Raw genomic sequence first — 21,050 nt, 5'->3', positions numbered from 1 at the left:
TGCACATGTCCCCAATGGAAAATTTCCCCTTTCCTATACTGGTTGGGATTGGGATTATCCCTCACTTTTTGTGCTAGTGACAGTGGTCCCAAGGATGAATACAAAAAGGGAATGTCTGTAGATGGGACACCGCGAGAAAAATCTAATAGGGGTTTAACCCCTTACCACTCTCTAAAATGATTTAAATGGAAGAAAATGCCTTTAGATATAATTTAAGTATAGTTTTTATTAGACAGTGGGTATGATTAACTGAAGTGAAAAGAACAAGAACAGGCATAGTTTGCTATAGTGTACGCCATAGTATACTTGCAGGCTCACACGGCTGAATGGATGTACACACACACAGAGTGACCCTAGCAAACTGCACACTGATTTTTGACATGTGCAGTGCTGTCCTAATTTGTAGTGGATTTTTTTTTTACTTACTTAAAGAATACAAAAGAGAACCAATATGATAAACTTACTAAGCAATGATGTGCAGGTTAAACAAAAAGCGCAGGTTAAAAAAAGAAAAAAAGAAAAACAGCAGCGTGCTTTGCAAAAAGTATAAATAGTCGATTCCACAAGTGTTTATACTTGTTTCCATTAGTATATACCAGTGATGGCGAACCTTTTTGAACCCAAGTGCCCAAACTGCGATGCAAAATCAATTTATTTACCTCAAAGTGCCAGCGCTTAAAAAAAGTTTAGTACTGTATTGCAGTTCGGGCGCTCGGGTTTAAGAAACGTTCAACATCACTGCCTTAGGCCCCATTCACACCAAGCGACATACCTTACAAGCGGGGCCGGAATAGCGCAATTGTTCGGGCGACGATCGCTCGACCTTCACCGTCGGGCTGCATTCAGAAATAGAAACATCACACGACATCCGCGGGAAAAGGGTCCTGCTGAAGCGACGAGTGACATGGAGCTGTACATTAGAACAGCTCAATTGAATAACATTGGCCGGCGACTTCTTGCGATATCGCGCGGCAAAAATGGGCGCAATAGCGAGATTTTACGCATAGTGTGAATGGGGCCTTAGGCAAAATAGGGGTCCTAGTGAGGAGGAAGCGGCTGTCTAATCTGCCTGTTTAGAGGCCGCCGCCGCTGCCTGATTGTGACTGGCCAGGATCGCGTACTGAGGCGATCCGGGTCGGACCTATTTCCATTGGTGATCCCTGAACCTGGGCCCGCGTGCCAGGAGAAAATGCCCCACGTGCCCTCCCTGGCACGTGTGCCATAGGTTCACCACCACTGGTATATACAGTTCTGCTATAAGTGCATAGGAAAAATGATGTGGCCTAGATAACAACATATTACTTTGTTATGTAGGATTTTACGGATATGCTCATACTTGCTGTGCCTTGTAAGTATTTCTGTTTCTCAACAATCACTTGGGTAGTTAAAACTTGATAACACTGTACAGTGTTGAGTCTCCCAAGGTTATTCACAAAAAGGTAAAAAGTTTGAGGAAGGCAGGAAAAGTGAACAATCTAGGACAACTGAACTGAAAAATGAGCTGAATTGGAGAAAATCAGCTATTTTGGCCCAGATTGTCCAATGACCCTGCCTTCTCCAATCTCCTCACCCTTTTGTGAACAATCCTGTGAGTTTTAGAGCCATTACTGAATCTGGAGTTTATTGAAAATGTGGGGGTGATTTACTAACCTAAACACACGCACGCACCAGGTGCGTGTGATTTTTACACAGCAAAACGTATTTATCAACAAAAAAGTCTCTAAAAGCATATTTCCACTAACGCCATATATGAAAAAATCATGCACATGATGCATATATAATGCTGCTTCACAGTTTAGACAAAAATGGTTAGCTCATGCATTTACATTCCTGCATTCATCAACGCAAGCAACACAACATAGAGCTAATTTACACAACATCACCTTGCAATTCATGCACAACACACCTGCTGGGTGTGTCCACACTACAAAGGTGTCTAGATTCCCGCAATAGATCATGCTGGGAGGGAACACACTACAGAGGCGTATACTTGTTCGTGGCGTGTTTATAAGGTTAGTAAATCAACCCCTGTGTCTCATTTAGATCCATGTGTCTACCAATAAGCAGAACTGAAAACAATAATTTGTAGCTCTATTAAAAAGATAGATAGATGGATGAAAATGTCAGAGACATATCTAATTCCATTTATTTAAGTTACTACAACTGTTATTCAGTAGAAGAGGTCATGTTGGTACATTTTGCCAATCATTGCCCCCTTTACCCTTCTTTGTTGTTCTCTGTTTTGTGCCCAGTAAATGTCATCTGGTGCAGTAATAATCTCTAGTTAAATTATAATTGCTCTATTGACAGCAGTACTGTACATTTTTGACACATCATTATTCACAGTTAACCAAATGACCTGAAATAAATGTTAAGACAATTACCAATAAGAGCTTTTTTTTCATGAGAAATGAAGCAAAGTTTAGACACAATCAAAATGCATTGCCAGTCCTCAAAGCAACAAAAAAAATGGCAAATTGAATCAAAAAAAGTTTATTAGCCAAGTAGATGCCAGTGGATATTATGTAGCAATTTAGTCTTATTAGGAAGAATTTAAAACAGCTAATTGTTTACTGTCCTGGAATACATTCCAAAGTCTAATCTGCAAATGAATTCGTTTTTATGTGTTTCATTTATTTTGTCACACTGAAATATGAAAACTGTTTAGTAAAAGGCATCTGCTGTCTCCCTTCTGTCACACATTCATATGTTTTATTGCTTAGCATTGCACCTGGAGATAATGTATGTGAGCATTACATTTAACAACTTGTTTGCATTATAGTAAAGGTATTTGAACACTGTTTACTTAGATATATTGAAATATCACTTACCAGGAATCATCAATTTGTTTTACATTATACATTTTTCTGGTCATTCAACTAAGCATTAAAGTATGACTGAGTGCCATAAAACCAATGGATAAGTTCATCAAAATTCCTACAATAGTTTCATAGGCCAAGTCAATTTGTTTGATTAGTTTCCACCTTATTTTGGATGATCTGTAGACTGCTATGTCCAGATTTAAAACAGGTTCTACTTTAAAATCATATATCCACTTAACTCCGTTGTATGATAAATTGGATTTTCATTTTATGTTAAGAACAGGATACATCAATAGACAAGTACAAGTAGTTAATAAAAACACCCTAAGGTTAAAGGAGAAATAAAATAATTAAAACATACTTCTATCTGTAGAATAAAGTATGTAAAAAGTAGAGAATTATGGTAAGCTTTTGATTCCTACGCTGCTTACGGTTAGGATTTCTTCTATACTGGTAATAAGAAATACTGTCCAAATGGCTCTCTTTTTAATTTCTGTAAAGCTGTAAAAAAAGCTTCTGGCAAATTACCGTGGCAGATCTATCTGTATTACATAGTATGCATGTGTATACCTCAGGATTGGTTTTATTGTCAGAATATAAAAATAAATCCTTACCAAATTGTTTCAATTACCTAAACAAAGCAAACTTGTTTTTCCTCTAGAGAGTTTATAATAAAGCCTTGTAGAGCTCAAAGTTTAATATGAAGCACCTTACTATGATACATTAAAACAGACCACTATGGTGTTGCAGCAAGGTTTCCTTTAATAGTGGAAAGAACATCATTCTCAAAGGAATTCACAGCAGGAGAAATAAAGTTGACTAAAATGAAAGCTGAGCTTGTGGAATTGTATGTATTCTGTCATCAATGAGGCACACTTTTATAAAGCAGTTGTATTTATGATGTTTGGATTTTTCTTTCATTTTCTGGATTGTGTTGTTATGTTATACAATTGTTTTTATTCATAACTACATTGGAACATTAAGAATATATATGTATATATACACATAATACCAGCCAAAAGTTTTAGAACACCCCCATTTTTCCAGTTTGTATTAAACTTTATGCAATTTAATGTTTCAATATGCTCTGAAAAAAAGCATAGAATGAATAAACAATTGGACATCTAAAATAAATCAAGGAATTGTTTTATTTAACAAAATGTAATGTAAAACTTTGACTCATGAAGGTAGCCACCTTTTGCAGATATAACAGCCGAACACACTTGTGGCATTCTTTCTACAACAGAAATCAAATATTGTTAAGAAAGTTCAGAAAAATGTGTTGCACTTGTAGGTTGCATTTCTGTCACCCTACTGTCTAGTTCTCCCAAACAAGCTTGACAGGGTTTAAGTGTGGAGACTGTCCTAACCATTCCATGATTTGAAGCCTACCGTCTTGTTCTTTTCTTCTAAGATAGTTCTGACACAGCCTGAAGGTATGTTTTGGGTCATTATCTTGCTGTAGGATGAACCCCTGATCAACTAGGCTTACACCAGAGGGTATTACACAGCACTGCAAAATGCTGTGGTAGTAGTTTTGGTCCAGGGTGCCTTTCAATCTGTGCAAGTCACTGACTCTGGATCCAGCAAAAGCGCCCCAGACTATCACTCTTTCTCCTGAGAGTTGGTATCACATAGCAAGGAACCATCCTTTTGCCTACTCTATGGTGTAAATAAAAACCCTGCATGATGAACCTTTTTACCTGCGTGATGAATTAATTTTTCATTCATCTTTCTTTCTTTCGGTCTTCAGTAGTCCACAGGCAGTGCTTCAGTGCCCAGCCAAGCCTCTTCTTCGTATTTTGCTATCTTAGCAATAGCTTTCTTACTGCCACTCGACCGGTTTAACAGGCAGTTTGAAGTCTTCTCTTCACATTTGAAACTGAGACTTGCTAACTTCAATCTCCCCAGCGGCAACACAGACAGGTAAAAAGTTGACAGTCCCAAAACAGTTGACAGTTCTATACCAAAAGAGACAAAAGCACATTTGTTGTAGGAAGCTTTAGAACTTCTAACAATGTTTTTATTTATCTCTGTTCCTTAGTGTCCCAGTTGCAACAGCTCACCCCATTTCCTGTACAGTTGTCACAGGGACTGAAAGTGAGGGAAAATCTTCCAAATAGAGCCACAGAAAAAAATGAAAACATGGCATTAATTGTATCTCTTTCCCATTGTACATATCTAGAAACAAAGGTATGGCTGGAGATAGGCTTTATTAACCACATGCATGTTAAAATCTGCATTTTTGGCTACAAAACTGCTTAAATAACCCAAACAATTATATGTTTTCTGAAAAGCCGAGACCCTGTAGAATAAAAAATAGTTAGTGGCATTTTTTATGCAGTATGGTATTTGCACAAATGTTTGACAAATGTATATTTTTAGGAAAACATACACTCAAATTCATTTTAGTGCACACAAGCAGAATATAATACCTATTTTTTTTGTAAAATATAAAAGATGGGGGTTGTTGGGTAAAAAGATACCAAACATGTTAAGTTAAAAAAAACTTGTTAGGCCCTAAAAAATACACTACCCAAAATTGCCCACAGGTGACATTTAAAAGCCTTTACATCTTATTAATTTATAGTTAACAGTGAATGTATAATGATGATTATTGTGTATACATGTGAAGCAATCATCATTAATGCACATAGGCACAACCAATGCTTGTTTGCATTTTAATGTGTGTACATGTGGCTGTTGGGCTTTAAAATATATATTTTCTGTATAACAATTACATTTTTGTAACTTTTTGTAACTTTATTGCTATCACATTGTGGGCCAACAAATATCCTAAATGATAGAACAGAGGAAGTGACAGGTCATCTGCATGGAGTTATTAAGGGTCTGTTAGACCCCTAATGTCCCCTATGGTTCCCACTTAAGTGGATGAAGCACAGATCATGCTTTACCAGCTTTTCCTCCAGCCACAGCAGGCGGTGAAATGATAGCCTGAAACCAGGAGAGACAAAATCCTCATTGCTGCCAGGTTCAGGAATCAGAGTGGAGCTCAGCCACTGGAAGTGTGCTAATATCCCTCTGATGTAGCCAATGTAAACATACCCGTAGACCATGCTTTTTAGATGAACATGAAACCCTTTATCATAATCTGTTTCAAACAGTGCTATGCTGGTACATAAAACATGCTCCTCTGTATTCAGAGATGTATGCTTTTCATGTGCCTGCCTTGCACTATTTTTAAATGGATTTAAATATAGGGTTTAGTTTATATTCTGGTTGTGCTAATCAACCTATTGTTTCAAACTTGACAGCACGGAGGAGTATACGGATCATGCACCCTGAATCTATCTCCAATGAGAGTATATGGAGGGTGAACTTGTTTGGACAATTGTTATTGTGTTGAAAAGACTATCTTACTTTTCTCATTTCTTGATGCACCATTCCTCTTCAGTACTAACCAGCATGTGTTTGCTCCTCGGACGGTGTTGGATTTTACGCAGAGTTGAGTTCTCACCATCTCTGTCATGTGACAGTGTTCAGACTTGCCAGCTGGCTGCTAAGGGTTTTACACACGATCACATGATTACACATTATCATTAGAGGAAATCACAAGCTCCCCCAATACAGAAGAACTGGGTATTTTGTAGTGACTGCAGCTGAAGAAGTGGAGGCACTCCACCTGGGAAGGTGAGGAGATTACAAAATGTTTCTGTTTTAAACAAACATTTTATTTCACAGTGATGTATCTAAACCGTGCATGTTCAGAGGTCATAAAAGCACAAATGCCCTATTCAAATTTCAGCAGTGCCAGTACACTTTGATTAACTTAGCTCCATGACTAATTTTTCTACATAAATAATGTGTTAATTTTACTGAACGGAGAAGCACAGTGACATCTGCAGCTATAAGAAGTTTCCATGTAAACAAACCTTATGCGATCACCATGATTGTCTGCCATTGTGATTACATGATCGGGAACCATGCTGACTGGTTGTTGATAGATATGAGATTTGTATTTGGACTGAAGTAGGATTCAATTTGAACTTTCCCTGTTCTGCATTCAAATGGTCCAACTAAATGGGGTGTTCCCCCCTCACATATCAAGCTGATCTTCAGCTGCAGCAGAAAGGCACATTGGGCTGATGAGAGAAAATCTATACATGTATTGCTAGATTCAGTGGGAAAATGGTCCATTTGGGATAATATAACTATAGTATAGAAGTGCTATATAGCCAGATAGCCACCATGGGGTTAATTCACTAAAGGCAAATAGGTTGTTCACTTTGCAAGGACATTTGCACTTTGCAGTTTCCCTTAGCTTAGTGAATGGGGAGGAATTTCCCTTTGTGAAGAATACCCAATCACGTGCAAGGAAACAAAAAACAATTTTTTTCCTGCACATGGATGGATGTTGGAAGTTAGAATAGCTTCTTCTCATTAACTAAAGTAGGGAATACTTACAATACTTTCAGACTGGGCTAGTGTAATGAGCGGTGTTCCTCAAGGATCTCTACTGGGTCCGATACTGTTCAACCTATTCATTAATGATATAAATAGCCATGTTTCCGTGTTTGAAAAAAAGGACAAGCGCACTACCGGGGGGTCAAAAATGACTGGAAGGGGTCACTTAAGCTAAGAATACAGTGTGCAAGCTCTTTAGAAACAGGGAGAGGTACCCTGTTATAACAAAAAAGAGACAGTGTGTGTATTGAGAGCGCTACTACCGTTAGTATCTGATTGTTAGAAAACTCACATTTAAGAAGTCCTTGAAGATTCTCTGGGAGTGATCAGGTGGAGTCCTTAGGGAAATGCAGCCAGGTAGAGCACGGTGGTGTAAACGGCTGGAAAACTTGTACGAACAGTCACTGTGGAGGGGGAGCAGCTGTCTGCCGCAGGGACTCAGCTGGCCGGGCTGAGCCGTTGCGGCCAAAGTGCTCTGTATGAGGATACTATGTGACAAGTGCTGTCAGCGGTCGTCTCTCAGTCAGATGGCTTAGGAGACGTGACAATGTGTGAGGGTATGTGTGAGGGGTGGATCGCTACGCGCTTCGAGGCTCATGATATTTAAAGTGACAGCGCGACTAGTGCGGTTCGCGCCCAGCTGTCATTTTTAAATATAGTGAGTTTCCCGCAATCCGGTCCTTCTGTACCCGAGCTTGACAAAGAGGCTTCGCCTCTAAACGCATAGCAACGGCTCAGCCCAAGTTTTTCAGCCGTTTACACCACCGTGCTCTACCTAATCAGATACTAACATAGGGAGGGTACTAGAAACGGATCGTGACAATATAACATTGCAGGAGGACCTGGATAAAATAGGGGAGTGGGCAACACTATGGCAGATGAGATTTAATGTTGATAAATGCAAAGTAATGTACTTTGGACATAAAAATAAACAAATAGGCTATACAATCATGGGTATGCCGCTAGTGAAGTCAGAAATAGAAAAATATTTGGGGGTCATTGTAGACCACAAACTGAATGGTAGCTTGCAGTGACAGTAAACAAAGCTAGCAGGGTCTTGTCATGTATTAAGAAGGGGGATGTATTGCAGGGACAAGTCTATAATTGTGCCTCTGTATAGATCGTTGGTTCGGCCACATCTGGAGTACGCGGTCCAGTTTTGGTCGCCAATACTGAGAAGGGATGTCCTTGAACTGGAGAGAGTCCAGCGGAGGGCAACAAAACTAATTAGGGGAATGGAGGACCAGAGCTATGAGACAAGGCTTCTGACCTTAAACATGTTTACACTAGAATTAAAGAGATTAAGGGGGGATAGATTCTCATGTATTCTCAAGATGTTCAATGGTGACAGCAACATTGGCAACAAACTGTTTGAGATTAACTCAATTACAAAGACTAGAGGCCACCACCTAAAGTTGGTGGAGAAAAAATTCCAGCACAATGGGCGAAGAGGGTTCTTTACAGTAAGAGCGGTACAATTTTTTCTTTTTTATCTAACTTTTTCCCCACACAATGGAACCACTATGATTGAGGAAACCAGGAGCATAGGGACACCTGGTTCACATTCGCATCGGTTATGGGACCCACCTTATATAGTAAAAACATTTTCATGGAATGTGAAGGGTTTGCGCTCACACAACAAAAGGACATCTATTCAGTGACAACTTAAAAAACTGCATGTTGGCATTGCACTTTTACAAGAAACCCATCTCTCCACTAAAGACACTTCTCATTTACAAAAATGACGGGTGTGCCTTGCTGTTGGAGCCTCGGCTAATGGCCGCAAAGCGGGAGTCATCACCCTGATAAATAAAGCATTGCTATATGCTCTTCTAGAACACTAAACGGCCAACCTTTAATAAGTTGCAGCTTTTACTAAACAATATAGAATGGGATTAAATCTTATAGACAATGAACACAAAAGAAAAAGCACTTTAAGAAAATCCTAAACAACAATATATCCCAGTGCATGTCAATAACTAATACATTTAAAAGGGCAAAAGTTAAACCAGGTTGGCAAAATTCCAGAGTTAAAAGATTCATAAATGCGAAAACATTGTCCTTTAAAATGTCTAAAATGGTGGGGTCACAAATTGCTTTCAAGCATTACAAGAAATGTAACAAAAAATGCAAAAAAAAGCAATTAGAGCAGCAAAAATATGATATGAAGAACAAGTAGCTATATAAAGTACTCGAAACCTGAAAAAATTCTATAATAAAATAAATAGTAAAAATGTAAAGACTGAGCACATAGGACCCATAAAAGATGAACAGGTTACAAGTGACAGGGAGAAAGCAGAGATATTGAACAGTTTTTTCTCTTCTGTTTTTACTGATGATAGAGAAGGATATAATAAACCTAAAAGATCATGAGGTGAGAAAAAGGCTTGAAAAGCTAAACGCTTATAAATCTTTGAGCCTTACATCCACATTTCCTCAAAGAACTCAAGTTTCAAGAGTCAAGTTATTGCCAAACTATTGTTCGTAATTTTTAATGACGGGCGGGTTAACATTTTTTACCATGATTGGAGAAAAGCAAATGGGGTACCGATCCAAAAAAGGTTTAAAATGTCTACCAGGTAACTACAGGAAGGTCAACCTCACATCAGTAATAAAGATTTTGAGGGAATGGTCAGGGACTATATTAAAAATGTGGTAACAGCATCATAAATACTACCCAGCACTGATTTATGAAGGGGCATTCATGACTGACAAATCTATTGACATTCTATTAGGAAGTAAGGTGAACAGAGACATCACAGTAGATGTAGCTTATATGGACTTTACAAAGGCATTTAAGACCATACCATGTAAAGGTTAACTAAGGTAAATTGGCATTGAAGAAACTGTATGCACATGGGTAGCTAACTGGTTGCAGTTGAATGGTTCATTCTCTAACTGGACAAAAGTAGTGAGTGCTGTGCCCTTCGGTTCAGTCATAGGGCCAATTCTGTTTATCTTCTTCAAACATGATATAGAGGTCAGAATAAACAGTTCGCTGTCAGTGTCCGCTGATGATAGGAAGTTATGTAGGGCAATAAGTTCACTACAAGACATAGAATCCCTGCAGCAGGATCTCAACAAAATTGGTAACTGGGCAGATGAGTTAATCTAGAAAACTGTGAAGAACATGTATGCAGAATACACCTTGGGAGGGCTTCAACTGGGGAAATAGGAGATGGATAAAGACTTGGGAGTATTTTTAGACCACGGGCTTAGCAATAGCATGCAATGTCAAGCTGCAGCTAACAAAGAGAGCAGGTTGTTACTTTATTAGTATTAAAAGAGGGATTTATTCAAGGGACAGAAATCTAATTCTACCGCATTATAAAAACACTGGTTCAGCTGCATGTGGAGTATGTGGTACAGCTTTGGTCACCTATCCTTACGTGGAATGTCCAAGAGCTAGAGAAAGTCCAGAGAAGGATGACCAAACTAATAAAGAACAACTCCAGAAATTAAATTTGTTCTCCTTAAGGTAACATGATGTCATTTTACAAATGCCTCAATGCAGACAACAATATAAGGAATATGCTACTTAAACCAAGAACTCTGAGGAAGATATGAGGGCAAAACAAGAAATTGGAGGGGATGTGGTATAATCTTAAACTGCACAAGGCGTGCATTACTGTGAGAGTGGTAAAAATGTGGAATTCACTACTGCAGATGACTGTATCAGCAGAAAACATTAACAGCTTCAAAAAACACTTGGATGAGTTTACAGAATATACACGGTTATGGGAATTGCTATAATGCCTTATACACACATACTGTATACACACACACACACACACACTACATAGGTTGAACCTGATGGACCTGAGTCTTTATTCAACCTCACTTACTATGTTACCTAGGGACTGACTAATTGGTTATATAGATCCTACCCATGGAAGCCATGTGGTGTTGGCCAGTAGAACTGGCTGGTCCATATAACTTATGGTCACTTCCACAGGATATAACTTTCCTCAGAGGCAAGGCAAGGTGCCACCTCTAAAGGTGGCTAGTGAAAGAGGAAGAGTCTGTCCCACAGTTTTACCACTAAAAATCAAGTAGCATGAAAATGAACAGGGTAATTTGCCTGGAGCTTGCTCCAAAACAAGGCAGATACTGATATAAACAGTAGGTGAAGTCCAATCAAGAGGATAAAATAATGCTCTCTGAATAATAAAATGTACTGTGACTTAATGCACTCTCAGTATCACCTGGCAGAGAGATTTTACAGCTCATGGGACAACAATCTAAACAATTGCGTGAATGCCATTGCGGCATGTTAATTCCACAGTTTACCCTTTACACACACAAATGGTAGCTGCCACCACTTGTTTTAACAGAAACACACTTTAACTATATTCATATACTACTCAAGGCTTGTTTTCTACAGTGGCAACCTTTATTGAAATGCAAGAGAAATACAGACAATGTTCTTTTTTATCATATTAAATACTGCTTTATCAATGTTCTATGATTTTATCATATTAAATACTGCTGTTTCCATTTCTGTTTTTAGTATTGAAAAAGTAATGAAAAAAATAAAGTTCCAGGAAGTCTTGACACTAAGAACTATAAAACACACACTGTAGAGTACCTTGTAGGAATAGTTTTGAATTTAAATGAAGCATTTATTTCTCAAGAGCCCTGGGGCAGGAACAAGAAACATTAATATTGCAGCATTTATTTCAAATATTTTATTATAATATACATTTAGAACAAATGGTAAACAGCATATAAAACATTTTACACATTTCCATAATTCACAATGGAAATGAGCTTGATACAAAAGCAACACAGTGGAGGTCATTACGCTTTAGAACTGTAGAAATAAAATAATTAATAATATAATGTAGTGTTCGCCTAATAGATACAACTGCATTAAACAGTTATTCTTTAAATGACACTCTTGAGCCTAAAGCCTGAATCTATTCTTTCCAAGGTTTGTTTACAATATTTAGGGTTTTCTATTTTATTTTGAGATGTACTAACATTTCAGTCTATTAAAATAATTAAAAACAGGGTAAGAAAGAAACACATGGCTTGCTAAGGTCAAATAAAAATCAATACAGCTTATGGCTTGTGGTCTTTTGAATGTGTGAATAAAGGGGCCTCATTTAGTTCAAGATGAGGCCATATAGGATATATTAGAACATATTGTTTGATCCCCTTCCCGACCAATGACAGGATTGACATCGTTCAGTTAATTAACGACAGGTGATGGGATAATCCCATCATGAGGTACAATGTGCGTTGGTCCGTGGAGGGACCAGTGCTCATTAAGTAACTGCTATTGCTAGGTCCATCAGGGTCTGAGAGGGACCCTCAACAGCAGAGTAGGTGGTCAAAAAACTTATCGCTGTGATCCCACAGCCATGACAGCCACAGATCTGGCAGCAGCTCACTGTGTTGTGCAGCTGCGAGCTGGCTGTGTGTTACAAACTGATACAAAGTATCTCTAAATACTGCATTCTCCCCAGAGATACTAAGGGGTCTATTCACTAAGCTGCCGAATGACCGATCTGAAGTGTAGTGAGCCGAACACTCGGCTTGCTTCGCGTGGCTTCGGGTTGCAACCCGAAGTGCAGATGGAGTTCGACTCAGCCGATCCAACATCTGGATCGGCTTAGCCGAACATCCGGCAGGCTTCTCATTGCTGTTCGGGCTATTCTATGGCCGGCCGCTCGGCCAGCTTCGGCTTTCAGCATGGCTCAGCCGAGCCGATGCATATGCGTTCGGCTCGGCCATGATCGGGAGCTGTACGGGCTATTGTGAATAGCCCGTACAGCACCCCTTCGGTTCTACTGAACCGAAGGGGTCCTGGGGCCGAAGCTAGCCGAAGGATCGGCCGAAGCTGCGGCCATATCCTTCGGGAGCTTCATGAATAGACCCCTAAATATCAAAGCCCCTGTAAATAAAACATAACCCCTTAGTGCCCCTAAATAAAAAAAAATACAATTTCAAATAATAATGTTTTTCACAATTTTAAACTTTTATAAAAAAAGGACAAAAGTTTTGAAAAAGTCAAGAAAGATTAAAAAAAATACATTCATTAAAATAATTATAAGAAATTATGTGCTGAGGAGGCTATTAAAGATAGGAGACAAATAAACCCCATTCTAAAATTGTTCCAAACTATAATTCTATTTCACTTTTGTGACACGGATCCCAGACATATGATATACGCTATAAATCAGTACAAATAAAATGATTTATTATGAATTACTTTCTGTTAGCTAAACTAATTATTGCCAACAATTAAGAATTTATAAATGCATTTGTCACATCAAATTAAAGCCCTTTTTGTCCTTTAAAAAATGGTATATAATATGTGTAGTTGCAATGAATGAGGAAAATGGAAATGGAAACAAAAGGCAGAATTGCTCCAGTCCCCACGAATAAAAACATTTTCTGAAGCTGTGTCACTAAGTGGTTAATGTACACAACCACAAGTGGTCCTGAATAGCTTATTGTTGTTTTTTTAACCCAAGATGGTTTGACTAAATATTTAATTCGTTTAATGTGTTTTTTTCCCCATACAGATTTTTTTATTTTAGTTCTACCATAAAATCAAGCATTTAACCCCTTGACGACCTATGACAGGATAATTCCATTATGGGTCCTCAAGGGACTCTGTTCATATTTGTAGAGCTGGCAGCCGACTTTACAGTAGAAGCAATTCTGTTCACTCAGCTGTCACTTCTATGGGTCACCAGATCACTTCTATGGGTTGAGTGCCGATGGGAAGCTGGGGAAGAGATTGGTGAACTTTCGTTCACTGATCTCTCCCTCGTACTATAAGACCAGGACCAATGCTGATTACATCACTTCCAGTCCCATAGCTGTCATTGCCTTACTCCTGCAGCCGAGCAATAAGCTATTGATGTGTGATCTGCTCTTCAATAGCTTATTTAGAGTCGAAAGGTGACACTAGGACACATGTTGTTTTTAAAAAAAAGGTTTTCATGACGTGTTTTGGGGCACTAAATTTTATTTAAGTGCATTTTTCACAATATGTTTGGCTTTGATAATAAGTTGGCTAATGTCATGCAGCATAAAAACTGCAACTGCCACCATTTTATTCTACAGGGTCTTGGCTTTCAGGAAGTATATACTGTTTGGGGGTTTGAAGTAATTTTCTGACCTAAAATGTGGATTATAATATGTAAGCAAAAAATTACAAAAAGCTCTTGGTCCTTATGGGGTTAAATGCCTTTGTATATACTTTTGGATTTGGTTTATGCCCCATCATTCAATACATGCCTGGTGGTACCTGAGCACCTTCCAACTTTGTAACTGTAACATGGCATTAGACTTTAGATTTCATTCAACACTGATGGCGATTGAGGGACATTTAGACCACTCACCATTGTCCTCTCATATTTTAGATGTCAGTGCAGAACACTATGATGATTAACTAAATGGATTTATAAATAAAATATGGATTTTTCTACAAAAATTCACCTGAACATTGGATTACAATATCTGTTTTTCCCAATGAGCAACCAACATCACATCTTTTTAGCCTACTGAGCTGCTACTAAACTGCTTATAGTTTTTTAAATACAGTTTTACTTACAATTTTGATTTAATTGATTTGATTTTTGTTTATAATACTATTTATGTACCTTAGCCATGATGTATGATGTATTTTACCCCTTTGTTATTAAAATTACAGTATAGAACCACAAAAAGCATTAAAAAAATATATTTGTTTATTAATTTAATTGTTTGAATTACTGTGCATGAATTTTTTCCAAACAAGATGAAATGGGTTAAAGAATTGTTTTTAAAGAGGGACCATTTATTTTTATGGGCTCCTCCTGTGGATCAATTTCCTGGTGTTACAGATACTGGTTGGTATTAGCATGGTGAGAGGTCCACATAAATGCCAGCACATATGCCTAATGTTCTTGAATAATGTACGTCAAGTTACATGTTTAAACTTTTAAAAAAATTAAAAAATATAACACGAAAAAAGGAAAACAAAAAGGAAAAACCCAGAAGAATTTATACAATGAACTGCTTAATAATTGTCAGTCTTAGCCAGCTGCTACTTGGTCTAATACAAATCAGATTGTGTACTCTTCAGATATTTTTGCTGTTCTCTAGTTGCTAGCACAGTTATACAGACATACACACATGCACAGAATCACAATTGGATACATTTTGATTAACCTATTTAGGGATGTCCCGATGCCACTTTTTCAGGCCCAAGTACAAGTACAAGTACTTCCCCTCATGTACTTGCCGATACCAATTACCGATACTTTTTCTTAAAAGGACAGGTGACTTTAAATGATCCATAGTACAACTACATGTTATGTACTATGGATCATGATTTAACCTATTCATGTTAGCAGCGGAGAATTGTAACTCTATTGCTGGAGTGTAGTGGAGGTGTGTGCTGTATATATGTACTACATATACATTACACACGTCTAATACACTATAGCAATAGATTTACAGCCAGCCCCGTCCCAGCTTCCCTCACAGTTTCACTCCGATCCCTGTTGCCTCACATGGTGCCTCTCGTAGTCGGCGCTGGGCAGGATTGCTGCATCACATCTCGGTGCTCAGCTTGTGAGAGGTGTTCGCAATTCTGCCCTGCTAACATGAATGGGTTAAATCATGATCCGCAGTACATATACAGTATGTATGTCCCGTACACTGCAGTAATATAATTACAATTATCCCCTGCTAACATGAATAGGCTAAATCATGATCCATAGTACATAATAGTACATAACATGTAGTTGTACTGTGGATCATGTAACCCATTCATGTTAGCAGGGGATAATTGTAAATCTATTGCTGCAATGTACGTGACATTTGTTGCTGTATATGTACAGTGCATATAGATATACAATTCTGCACTGCTAACATGAATGGGTTAAATGATCCATAGTACATGGCTACATATCATGTACTATGGATCATTTAACCCATTCATATTAGCAGGGGATAATTGTAAATCTATTGTTTCAGTGCATGTTATATGTAGTATATAGTACATGAACATATAGAGTGCCTGCAACAATACATTTACAATTATCCTCTGCTAACATGAATGGATTAAATGATCCCTAGTACAGGGCTACATACAGATCATTTAATCCATTCATGTCAGCAGAGTATAATTGTAAATGTATTGCCTGCACTGTATTAGCAGTGTGTACTCTATATGTACTCTTTATATGGTACATATAGAGTATATACTGCTAATACATCTAATATAGTGCAGATAATATATTTACAATTATACTCTGCAGCATAATAGTGTCCCCCCTTGCTCTCACTCACTGTGCTGGAGAGAGCAGTGACGAGTCAGCACTGGTCCGGTGGCAGGAGCTCCAGGTGGGGTTCTAATTTAGCTGGCTCAGAGGGATACGGCCAGCTAAATTAGAAGCCCACCTGTAGCTCCTCTCGCTGGACCAGCGCTGACTCGTCGCTGTGTTTTTTTCTTACTTACCTCGCTGAGCGTCGCGTCACTGCTGCTCCGGTGGGCGGCGCTCCAAGTAGGGTCATCTGGCAGTCTCCGGCCACCTAAATTAGGACCCCACCTGGAGCTCCGCCCACCGGAGCAGCAGTGACGCGACGCTCGGAGAGGTAAGTAAGAAAAAAAAAACATAGCACAAGCTTCGGCGCTAGGCATCTGGGCATTTTGACAAGTAAACCTATTGTATAATTCTGGGGCTCTGTGAGAGGTTTTGTACATGCGTAGACAACACATCCTTCATTAGTATACATAGTTTACCTTTTGTAAATATTACTTCATATGAAAATATTTTGTTAGGATTAGTGTTACTCTTGTTTATCTGGACAAATAGTTTCTAGATACATGCCGAGTACTTAGAAAATATAAAGACATCTTTCCTTCATTTGATATGGGCAGGTGTGTTAAACAATTTACAATGGAGAGATATGAAACTGTCTGCTAATACATTCTAAATGTTTTATCAAATTAACTGTCTTCCACTGCCTCAGTTTCATGATGTTTCAGATTACTATAGTGCACTCAGCTAATCTAATAAGCCACAGATGAGTAAAAACACTACAGGAAATTCTGTCAGCTTTGTAAGTTAGGGAAAATGTAATCCTTCTGTCTTCTTTTTCTTGCAGCTGCTGCCACAAATATGCTGTAACTTTTATTGCAAATTCATATTCTTTTAGCAGTTTTTACTAGTGATCAACTGTATCTTTGTACAAAAAAATATAACATGTATTTCTCAATCACTAAGAATGCCAAAGACAAAAGTTATTTTTTTATGTTAGCTAGCATGCTAAAAGTAAATTAACCACCTCCCGTCCGCCTATTGCAAAAAAATGGACGGATGGCAAACTCACATTGGCGGGTTGCCATAAATAGACGGCTTTTTTTTCTGCAGAAAAAGCCATTACCGGCTGTTTCACATACAAGTGATCTGCGCCTCTATAGCCTGCCAATTGCTTGTATGTGCTGGCTGGCTGCGCGCCTACCTCCCTCTCCGCGAGTGCCGCTGCCGCCGCAAATCTCTGCTTCAGCAGCTTCTTTTGGGGTCCCCAGGTGTCATTAGGGGTCTTAGAGACCCTTCATGTCTCCATAAAGAGGACCTGTCAGTGTGTCTTTGCTATTATATAGGGGGATTGTTAACAAGTGTAAAAAAAAGAAGTAAAAAAATAATAATAAAAGTCACATATAAAAAAAGTAAACCCCCCCCCCAAAATGTTTAAGTTCCCCACCCCCACGTTTACGCACATATACACGTAAATATGCGTCAGATGCGCCAGCGAGCGAAAGCGACAATTGCGCTACATATGTTACATATCGCCGCGAACGTCGGAATGAGAGCAATAATTTTAGGGCCATCGATCACTGATAGCACTAAACTGATGAGCTGTGAAAGCTTTTAAAGCGTCGCCAATGGTCAATTTTGGGTATTGTAGTTTTTGAGGCTTCGCTGTCGCAAGCAATTTTAAGGCATGATATGTTTGATGTCTTTTTACCCAACGTGACCCCATCTTTTATATTTTACCAAAAATTGGGTAATAATAAATGTTTTATAATTTAATGTAGGGGGAACATGCCCAGACGATCAGAAGTAATACATTTCAGGCAAAGAGATACATTGTAATATTCCTAAGCCTGAAATGTATCATAAACTTCAGGCCAGTCTATCAAGCTGTCAAAACAAATAGCAGAGAGGTGACTCACTCTGCTACCTCTCTACTATCTTCAGCTGTCAAATACCGGATCGCTATTTAGCGATCCCATATTTGTATGTAACGGCTTCATTCTTTCATTAATGAAAGAAAGAAGCTTTTACAAAAGCTTAACTATTTCATTAATGAATGCCTCAATACTGAGGCATTCAATTATGAATGGTAACCGCTGATAATCAGCGGTTACCGGCATTACAGAGCCTTAAATAACTCATCACGTACAATGTACGTGGCCAGTCATATAGGCACTTCGTGGCAGGACATACAGTGTACGTCTCCTGTCACAAAGGGGTTAAATCAATGTGTTGGTCATCCCTTCTGGAAGAGCCCATTGTTTGATGAAGAAGAAGTTGGGGCACTGGCTAACTTTTTATCCCAAACCACCGGTGATTTGTTAGCGGAGCATGTGAAGCAAGTGTGTACAATGATTTCTCCTGCACTTCATCTAAGACCCTCTGGACTTGACTTAGAGAGGTCTCCTGCTACACCAGAGGAGGTGCATGTACAACTATAGTAAATACTACTGCAATTACTACATTAGAAATGTAAGCAATATTTAAATATTTCATGAAAGAGAAATACCGCTTTTATGTTTGTACAAGGCATTATCTCATATGTCTAAAAAAAAATATTTTCTTTAGTAAATATTTAATCAGAAAAAATATGTAATAAAATATCAATGTTTGTTTATTGTAACAAGTTCATAGGTGCAAAGACAAATACAAAGTGTATGATGAATGATAGCTATATCTTTTGGGATGTGCTCATTTCCAATCAAACTTCTGAGATTCAGAAAAACGTGTCATTGCTTTTTCCTTCCAATGACACCACAACATGAATTCTGACCCATAGATGATGTTATGGTCTGGTGAGCATTGTTTGTCACTTCAACGTTCTATCTAAAACATGAAGCAGTGTATGAGCCGTAACTTGTTTTTGTTTTGTAGGATTTCAGTGAATATGAATTTGCAATTGCAGATACTCTAGAAAATAAAGTTTGTTTTACCTCTATAGAAATGTGGCATTTGTTTATTATTTTGTATCTCCAAATTTGATTTGGAGACAGGGTATTAATCTGAAAATATGCAATTACCTCACTAAGATGTATTTATAGTATATATTGGTAATCATTTGCCATTCAAATTGCCTTTAGGGACATAACTGTATATGATTAACTTATGTTTGGTCACATCTCTTTATCAAATAATATGAATAGGTAGAGTACTATATGATTATCACCTTCACAGGAAGAAAATATATAATTTTTGCTAGTAGATCATATATTTTCAGCTATGTAGATTGCTTTCTGTATCATACTTCATATTGCACAGCTACTGTATTTTGTATTACACACATAATTATTTTTGCTTTTTCTTCACTCACACATTTTACACAGCAAGACAAAGAGGCTCACAGTACTTCTACCTTTTCTTTTCTGACTGAAAGAAACATCTGTCATGTTACTCATATCAGCTTTCAGAGAATATTCACACCAGGGCAGTTGCAGATCAGTGAGTTACCACTCTTATCTCAAAAGGGAGGTTTTGGCCATTCTTAATTGCATTTCAGAGCTGAAAGCAATAACAAAACTCCCAAAACGTGCTGATCAGCGCGGTTCCATTGAAAGCTGTATGGAAACCGCACTGATCAGCATGGCAAAAATAGTGCAGGGAGCAGTTCGGGCCGGGGCAGTTCGGATCACCTGGACACGTGCAGTCGCATGAACAGTCCCCATACCAGTGTATGGGATTGTTCATGTCGGCACATCCGTGCAGCCGAATCCGCTGTGAATGGGTCTTAGGGCATGAAGGCACACCATTTTTAGTTTGAAAGGGAATTTCCACTTTGCAAGTTAGCAATTTACCCTTAACTTGTAAATGAGGTAAAGATTTTCTGACTTCCATCATCCAATCATGTGCAATACAAAAAATACAGTTTTTTTATTTGCTGTGCTTGTAATTAAATATTCCTTGCCAGATGATTTTTCATCACATTCACTTAGCTAAAGAACATACCCTTGCAAGTGCAAGAGAACAGCCTATTTTTCTTTAGTAAAGCAATCCCTATGTGTACATTTAATATTTTACTAACCTACCCATCATCAATAGTTTATCAAACAGTTTTAGCCAAACAGCCACTTAGCAGTGGTGAAGGGTGCCCCCCACCCCAATATTAATTTATTAGCTTTCTGTGAATTCATATTTTTCAGATTGGAAGAGTGGTAGATGGCAGTGTTTGCTGCTAGGTAGGAATTAGGTATTATTTAATAGCAGTTACAGTGTATGAGTTGTTGAAGCACTACAGCTTTACTGTTATAAGTGCTCAGTGAATTTTATGAACATTCACTGAGAGATGGAACCGTTTATTTATAGCAAAAAAGTACAACTAATTACATTTTGGAACTGCAAAAGGAAATATGCCATTATGCACTTTAGACCACTGGTATACAGTATATATTTGCCAATTTGCTTTTAAAGGATGTTGAGGGACTGTATTTGCATGTTCTGTTTTCTTTTGGGGGTTTTTGCAGCACATTTAAACAAGTTTAAATCTATTGCTGCTACTATAATGACTGTTACTTTTGATGGTTTTTTTTTGCTATTTTTTTAT

Source organism: Nanorana parkeri, unplaced genomic scaffold, assembly GCF_000935625.1.
Source record: "Nanorana parkeri isolate BGI_ZX_2015 unplaced genomic scaffold, ASM93562v1 scaffold60, whole genome shotgun sequence".
Taxonomy (NCBI): Eukaryota; Metazoa; Chordata; class Amphibia; order Anura; family Dicroglossidae; genus Nanorana; species Nanorana parkeri.
The sequence above is the reverse complement of the archived record's forward strand: the minus strand, read 5'-3'. Positions refer to the sequence as shown.